The following is a 9723-nucleotide window of genomic DNA, read 5'->3' on the forward strand; positions in this document are numbered from 1 at the left end:
ATATCCTAATACATAGCGAATAGGAGGTACCGTTCCCGTAGTGCCTTAAAGTCTCTAGACGATTCCATTGAAATCAATCATCCAAGTCAATAAACCAATAACATATACTACATGAAAACAATTGTAAAGTATCACATAATGTTTATGCCATTTAACTCTAAACATTTAATCACATAAAGCACTTTTAAGAATTCAAATAAATGACATGTTCCCACAAATGGAAAACACCACAATGTTCTCATCATATTAGTACCTAGTAGCTAGCTATGTCTAGCTACATAATTCCACTTAGCTAGCTCTTGATTATGTTTAATCCAAAATACTCTTTAGTCTCTATACAATATTAATTTATTACAATATTAGTAAGCAATCATAATATCACAATTATACTTGTCCATATACAATTTTCATATTATTTATCATACATGTGCAACAAGTCTTTAATTGTTTTTTTAACCAAATTTCCCAATACTTTTCTTCATATATAATGTTGTTTTCATATTTTTACTAACTAATGACACTTGAACAATACATATAACTTTTTTCATAACTTAATTTCCTAACAACCTTTTAGTACTCTTTATTCAAATTACCACTTCAAAACCAATTATATTTGCATATTTTGAATTATTTTATAAATAAGATGAACTCATGTGCTTCATAATTTTGTTGTACCATCTTGACATTTAGTTCATAAACACTTTGACCAAACAATTATGTCCAACACATGTTATTTCTTGTGAATAACATGTTTATATAAATCCTATTATCATTATTTAATCCTGACTTGATTCTTGTTTGAATTCCCTCACACACACACACACTACACCATGAAATATGTGTTCTAGAAAGGTTTCCGGGTGAAAATGGTGATACTGGGAAAAAAGAACTACTAATTCAAGGGTCATATGATGTCATTTGGTGCGTTCCACGGGTCCACTTGAACAGGAGAGTGTAAAGAATATCGTAGAAAATTTTCATAGGCCACCTTTCTCACATGCCGCCACATGCCACTCAACATTTTGGTCAAAGGGCCTGATGCGGGTTGTATGATCTTAGGCCTTGTCCGCATTAGTTGAACAAGTTAAACCCCCATTTTTGAGTCATTCCATGCCTTAGTCGATTTTCTTAATATCTCACACTTTCTTCAATTTTTGTAAATGCCTTAACTTCTTCGGTAGGATTCCGTTTTCTATGATCCCTATATTGTTTTAAATCTTGTCACAAGTTCTACAATTTCTCTTTACTGCTCTTTAGCCTAATGTTTCCCGATTTTGAATTATTAAGTTATTAACACATGTCTATATCTATTTTTGCGAATTTAATGTTTTGAACTAGACATTTGAAATGAACCAATTTCTTTGTTCAATGTACAATTGTCCTAAATCTTTTTTCCTATAGTTTTATTGATATAGTATCTAAAACCTTCATTTATTGAGTTCCTTTTAAATCATAGTAATACTTGAGTTATTAAACTTTAAAGATGATACCTTGGAATTCTATAATATCTAGTCGATTAATATTTATTCCAACTTTGCAAACTCATAATTTACTCACTCAATTGGTAATATTCTTTTTACCTTAGACTTTTATATTATTTAGTTAAATATTTCTTTTATAAATTCCCAAACTCCATATTTCTTATTTTCCAATAGTGGTTCCAACATATTCATACATCATTTAAATATTTTTTATATGCATAAATATGAATAAACCTACCCTATTTATAGGGTACTCATAGAATCAAAAAAAATACTAAGACTATACATGACCGTACGAAACGCATAGATGCCTAGTAAATACATTAAAATAGTAAAGTCATGTGGTCCTTCGCTATCTACAGACACTTCACCTAAAGACGACTACCAATTCGACTTCTCACAACCAATATAGACCTAACAGGACGTTGGCTTCCTCCAACAATGATCATGGGTTCGAGCCTTTGGGCTCACATACTTTCCCACAAATACATTTAAAGGAAGCACTTATATTAATACGTTAATATGTATAAAAGCATTTTTACATATTTTTGGGCTAATGTCATAATAGCCTTAAGTTTTCAAAAACTATTTGGTTTTACCCTTAATTAAGTTTTCAAGCCACGTGTAGGTGACTTGTTTGTTATTGGACAAACCGTTAAAATGGCAAAAATGAAAATTTTACGTAAAGCTTCGACTTTAGTGAACCCAAAAAATGTCATAGGGTAAAATCGAATATTCTCTTGAAAACTTAAAGGTTTTTATGACATTAACATTTTCTATTATCATTAACACTTAAAGACTTTAATCGTGGTTAAAGGATGGACTAAGCTCACATGTCCGCGTTGTCGGGTTGTCTGTTTAAGACGCGAGGTTCACGAAGTGTCTTCATTTAGACAAACTCTGCACTTCGCACGTCGCATCGGAATTGATACATGTTGACTTTATACACAAGCATCGGGAACCTATTAAAATCCCCCATATAGTATGTAGAGATCCTATTTATTCTACACCAAAAGTTTCAAGATCTTTTTTCATGTCTTTGCGATAAATGCTATTTTCATATTGTCTGTTCTTCTGTATTTTCAAGATTTCATTTTATTTTTTATCTTCTTGTCAAAAGCAAAAGCGAGCGGTGACTCTATTGGAATCTATAAAACTCGACTGAACTTCCACTTATGGTAATCGAACTTAGTAATCAAACTCTTTCCCGGCAAGAAGATTTTCCAAAGCTCGTGAAAGAACCATAATATCAATTAACTATTTCATATTTATGTTGATGTTTACGACCATAGAGTGCCGTAAAATTCTCTTAGGAGAGTTCTTCTATGCAGTTCTTAGTTAAGAATTTGCAATCTTTAGATTGGTAATGCTTCCTTCGTTCAGTCTTTTAATTTGCTCGATAACATGATAGTCTCATTCCACCCTTTTAAAACCGGTTAGATTAGGAAATATTTATCTTATTTTAGAACGAAACTTTGTAACGTTATACTAATAATCTGATTTATTATTTGTGACAATTCAACTTTTGAGTATTATTTTGTCTAAAAATGATTAGATAATTAATCATTAACATTAATTATCTACTCGATTGGTTTTGATAGCAATAACGGTTTGATGTTATTTCATAATATTTATCATCAAATTCTTTGATTGTGAAATGTAAAACATAATGATACAAATATCCAATTATTCTTCCTGCCATTGTTTTCACAACAGTGATGATTCACCCAAAACAGAAGTAGATCTTATAAAATTGAAAGTAATGTGATAATTAGATTTTATACATATAAAATTGTCCTTATATGTATAAAAGCATATTTATATGTATAAAAACATATTTAAATATATAGAAAAAAAATTTATGCAAATTTCTTATTTAACATATTTATATATACACATTACATATAAAAATATGTTTATACATATTTATGCATATAAAAAATATTTAAATGTGTAAAAAAAACCTATTTTTAAAGTTATAAATACTTTTAAAACGTATAAAAAAAATTTGTACAATTAAATTTATTTATAAGTACTTTGTTCATTTACAACATATTTATATTTTTAACAATATTATATATATATATATATATATATATATATATATATATATATATATATTGCTTTATATATTTAAATTCATATAATAACGTTTTATACATATTATGAACATAGGAATATGATAAATATTTTTAAAATAAATTTAAATATGTATTAATATGTTTTTTTATATAATTAAATACATGTAAAAACATTTTTATATAATTTTGGCTAATGTTATAAAAACTCTTACGTTTTTCAAAAATATTTGGCTTATTTTTAAGTTTTCAAACCATGTGTAGGCCACCTGTTGGTAACCAGCTAAAATGAAAATTTTTATGTAAAATTTCGGCTTTTGTAAACCTAAAAAATCTCACAAAATAAACTGAATATTTATTGAAAACTTAAAGTGTCTTATGAAATTAGCCTAATAAAAACCTTATAAACTTTTTTCAAAATTTTCCACCTACTTGTACGGGACAAATCACACGTATGGTCAACTTGTAATTTACCTATTTAAACTTCCAACATGTATTCCTCATTTTTCCAAAAAGATTTTTTTTTTCATCCTAAAATATATTTTTGTTTACAATAAGATGTAAAAGACCAGAAAAAGTCAATGAGGTTATTTGTATAAGATTGTCTTATTTTCTTTGTTCTTTTCCTCTAGGTAATCTGATCTTCCTATCTCTATCGAAATCTCCATGAATGTAACAATAATATATTTTATTAATTACATCTGATAATGATTTTAAAACAACAAACAAATAAACGTGACACAACAAACTAATTTACGTCTGAATTACCACGTATGTTTCTAACAAGATTTGAACTCATGACCTTTTAATTGAAAGAGTTGTTCTTTACCACTAGGCTAAAAACCATTTGATCAATAATATTGGCTGATCACTCATGTTTATTCATCTACGAATTATGATCACATCATTAGCATTATATTATAAGATTTTATCTGATAATCTAATTATGTATAAACCATATCCACAAATTGAAGAAAGTTTTACATAGACGTAACAGTTAAATGAGCAACAAGTTGTGTCACAACTTTTTTTGGATGACAAGACTAATTCTATTAAAAACAATATTGATAGACCTTGGGTCATAACATTACTATGCATGACCTGTTGGACCCTATTGAGGAGCTCTAGCTTCTGGCGCAAGGAAACTGAAAGTATCAAATGCAAAAATATGAACATGTGTTGATTTTCCATTCATACTTTCTAATGTTTTGCCACTTTGCATAATGCATATTTTAAAACAATTTGTCACATAGTGAAAATTCCAATCCCCGAGCCTATAAGAGGGGAAACCCTATTGTTGCAATAATATGATATGAGCTGCTGCTCTTTGTATTATATAAAAATGCCCGTTTGTATAAATCTATGGTATTTTTACAACTTGTTGAATAAGTTTTGATTGAATTTTTATATGATCCTTACGGCAATGAAATCTTCTTCTGATCGAGATTCAACACGATACAAAATTTTCTGTTTAATTCTTTTCGGTTGTCTTTTTTGTGTTGCAACAAGTAAAAATAGTAAAACCATCATATTGCTACAAATATACCAATATATACAAATATATCACATATTCAATTTGGATATAATAGAATAAAAGAGTTGAAAACCGAATCAATAATGCAAGAACATGAACCACGTGCCATGTATACTAAATATACGTGTTACTTTCATCGACCCCTTACCTCCATTAACCATCAATATTAAACTTGAAATTATTAGAACATTAAATGTATATAAATAGTTTAAAATTATTAGAACATTAAATGTATATAAATAGTTTAATAGAATATTAGGTGAAAACAAGGGTGTCAATCAATGACAGACACGACATAAATACATGATACGAAACGAAATTAAGACAAAATCAAAATTTTTATCTTTGTTCATTGTCGTTTTTCGTGTCAAGTGTAACAAACACGACGTCATGTCGTGTTGTGTTTGTATTCAAAATTCGACACGAAATTGAAACAATTTATGTTTGTCGTGTTATATATCAAATAAACATGATATTGTGTCGTGTTCATGTTACATAAAACATTGTTGTGAACATGACACAATTGCTGAAATAAACACCCAAAGTGAAAGAGATATTTTAAGGGATATTAACACACAATATAAATTAATATTAATAACCAATTATTTTTGAAAATTTTAATATAATCGACCTGTAAGGGAGCATTTTGGATTCCAATTCAGCCGATTACCGACCCCTACTTAAAGGCTTTCCGAAATTTGATACCCACCACCCAACACCAATCAGAACAACATTTTAGAAGCTTTGCTATTGAACAAAATTGGACTCTGATGGTAAGGATATTATGGTGTTGTGCGTATGTATGTTGTTGCTTCATTGATTACTTTCCTTCATTATTATGGTGTTAGAAATTTCAAAAACAAACTTTAGAATGTAGAAGCTAGTTCGAAATGCGATGAACTTTTCTGGAACATTCGGTAGTCTCTAATAAAAAACATAGAATCCTAATCTATGTCATTAGTTAGCCTTAGTTGTGTTAGAGAACTAGTAATAGAGTGTTAGTATTACATGTCCAGAATGCGAGAATAGTCGAGAACACAATTAATAGTCTAGAATAGTATGAAACGTAATAGTCTAAAATGGTTTCCAACACACAACACACATTTTTATTGAAACTAAATGCGGTAATTTTTAATCCAACACGATGGTGTGTACAAAACTTTGTTGACCATGGAATGCAAAATTAAACTTTGTGTGAATATTCTTGTGAAGCTACAACCTCACTCAACATATAAGGCTCTTTTCTTACAATCATTCTTTAGGAGGTGGCTTGATGTCCATGACAACATGAAAAGGGAATTGCTGCTTATGACATGTTCTAGCAAAGAACCTACTATAGCTTCACGAAACATAATGGAGGAAATGTTCTTCCAGCTACACGAGTATGAGATTTTATTTGGGACTAGAGAAGTTTGTTTTATAACGGGCTTGATGTCTTGTGATTATTTACCGCCTACTTTGTCCGATCGAGAGTTACAAAAGCAAGTTTTTACCTTAGTTAAAGGGACCGACTCAGTGAAGTTGTAACATGTAGATGATGTATTTGAAAAAAACACTTGATTAGTTATTGGACGATGATATAGTCTGATTGTGTCTGATGTACACATTAGAATGGGAAATGAACAATTGGTACCCTCTCCAACCCATGAAGGATGAGTTTCTTGCCCTCATATATGATATATTTGTTGGATTAGGTGCATAAGCCAATAACTAAATTGATATATACTTGAATTAAAAGCAAAGTCATTTTGGGTTACGCTTAAAACTAGTAATTAACAGAATGACTTTTGGAGAGAAAGGTTGAATTATTGGTTTATTATAAGATTAATAAATAGCAATAAATAATGTATTAATATATTAGAATTAATTTTGGGATTAGTTGGATCAATTAAAAGTGCAAGGACCTAAGCTGTAATTATTCAATTGTTGAACGAGAGAAGGATTCTAGAATTATCTAGGGTAGGCCAAAAATATGGAGCCTCCTTAGTGTTCTAAATTAATCCTTAAGGATAATTAGGATGTGGATAATTACCGAATTTGAGATATTAGTATTATATTTAATATAGGGTTTTCAAGGTTTCTTAATTCAGCTATATAAGGAGCCTTGGAGCTTAAATTTTCAGCAACTCCTTTCTTGTCACACCCCTAAACCAGAACGGCAAAAACGTTTGGGGGTGGATGACATCATGTACAGTATCACAACAATTGAATAATAGTAATCAAAGTACAAAAGCCATGATATCGATAATGTATAGTTTTCACATCTATGTTCAAATATTTGACACAAAAAATGTATAACAAAAACTATAAGACGTGACTCTATGAAGCTCTGCTTCTCAAAACCTATGTGGATACTTGTTTACAGATTCCCTGAACATACAAGTGGTTTTGAAAAGAGTGTCAACAATTAAGTTGGTGAGTTCATAAGTATTTTTTTTATTAGAAGTTTGTCATTGTTCCTTGAAAATGCTAGTTTGTTCTTCCAGAAAATCCAATATTTTATATTGTAAATGAATTTTAGTCTTAATACCATAAGACCAAAATGTGTAAGCGTTGTTGTACTCTGAAATAATATAATGTAGTTTTAATTCACATAAAACCAATGAATGAATGTTTCCAGAAATGTACATTTCCCTGTTCTGAAAATAGTATATTGTAATTGTACTTGTATAAAACTTTGTGAATGTATGTGCATGGATCCACCAGCTATACTGTAAAATAATGTATTGTAGTTTTATTATCAAATAAAACTATTTGAAATTATTTACGTATTCGTACACTAATCATATTGTTAATACCAAATTGTGAGTTGTTATAACCATGCTTGATGACCTAAGATGGCCTGATACGAAGTTCTTCAGGCGTCATAATTGGTACGACATTTGTCACCCCAGGCCTGCCTGCCTAACTATAACTAACAATTTAGGTGCGTCATTGTCAGTCTCATATAGATCTATACACAAGTGTCAGACTCTCCCTCCAGGAAACTCTGGTTATAATGCAGGACTTTCGTTGGCACTTAGATAAGTACTTGAAGTGTGTCTCACAAAACTATATTACCGGTTACATGTAGAATAATGAAAAGTTGTTTTCATAATGAATAAACTGTATGTATGTCTCCTTTCTTAGTGTAATCGTAGTGTAAATAATTATACTTTTATATAATTATTTTTGTATTGCATCCATGGCTAGTAAAATGATATGTATGTTTCATAAACTATAACTATTATAGTTTAACGTATATGTTTTGATGAAATGAAACCCTTCGCATCTTTAACAACTATATATGTTTGTAATCGTAAATCTGAGGTTAAGATATTCCGTGAAATTTTAACGTTTTTGTACAACTAGTAATAAAATAAGTTGCAAAAATATTCTTTTTGTTTAACGTGTTGTAATAATTTTTGTACTTATATATAATGCATATATAATTAAGATTGAAAAGACAGTCGAATAACTGATTTTATCATAAGCCCACAACCAAACAAGGAACACGAGTTAAGGCGAAATCACCAATTCTATGCCTATAGAATCTTATATATATATATATATATATATATATATATATATATATATATATATACACACACACACACACGACAGTTGAAACAATTTGAAATACTTTAGATTTTAACACAAGATTTCTTGTGTTTTACTTGTATTCATCCCACCCTAAAACAATGAAAAATCGTGAAATCGTAGGGGTATGAACTCACCTCGAGTGCATGTTCTTGGTTGGGTACAATGTGGTAGTTACGTTCTTTGTGTTAGAACACGCGGATTACTCGAAATCCTAATAGTATTTATACATGATATTGTATTTAAATTAGTGGAATAATCGATTTAAGTTTTAAATAACTTTACTTTATATATATATATATATATATATATATATATATATATATATATATATACTTACAAAAATCCTTAGAGATGTTTGGAGTTGTTCCTGGGAAGTTGGATAAAGATATGAAGTGTTATTGAATGAAATATGAAGATTTGAAGATAATCTAGGAAACTGCTTTAAGATATGAAGATTTGCTTATGAGTTTTGAGAGAAAAGTGGGGAGTTTTCGTAGTGAAAATGTGAGAATGAGGAGAGGATTTCGGTTCGTGTGTATATATATATATATATATATATATATATATATATATATATATATATATATATATATATATATATATGTGGAGAAAAATTGATTTGACATGTGTATTGGGATGTCAAATTATCTAATTGAAATGTGTGTCACCGCCAAAAGAAATGAGTTTTCGGCCTATCTTCTCAACCGAAAAAGTGAGTTTCGGTTTAAATGTCCAACCGAAAAAGGAGTTTTCGGTCAAAACTCCACCGAAATTCCCTGATTTCGGTCCATGTTTTCAGTCTCGCAAAGGGTTTTCGGTCCGAAGTAGGGTCCTCGTAGGTTTTCGTTTGGGAGAGTTTTCGGTGGAAGTTCCCGGTGCAAAGAAAGGTTTCCAGTTCTCAAATGAAATCACCAAAAGGTGATTTCGGTCTGTACTTGGGATTTGATTCACAAAACCGAAATCATCCAAGCCAAATGAATTTTTATTATTTAATATTAAGATAATTTAATTATTTGACTTATGTTTGAATTTCTTTGACTTTTATTGA

Source organism: Lactuca sativa, chromosome 8 (assembly GCF_002870075.4).
Source record: "Lactuca sativa cultivar Salinas chromosome 8, Lsat_Salinas_v11, whole genome shotgun sequence".
NCBI classification, from domain to species: Eukaryota; Viridiplantae; Streptophyta; class Magnoliopsida; order Asterales; family Asteraceae; genus Lactuca; species Lactuca sativa.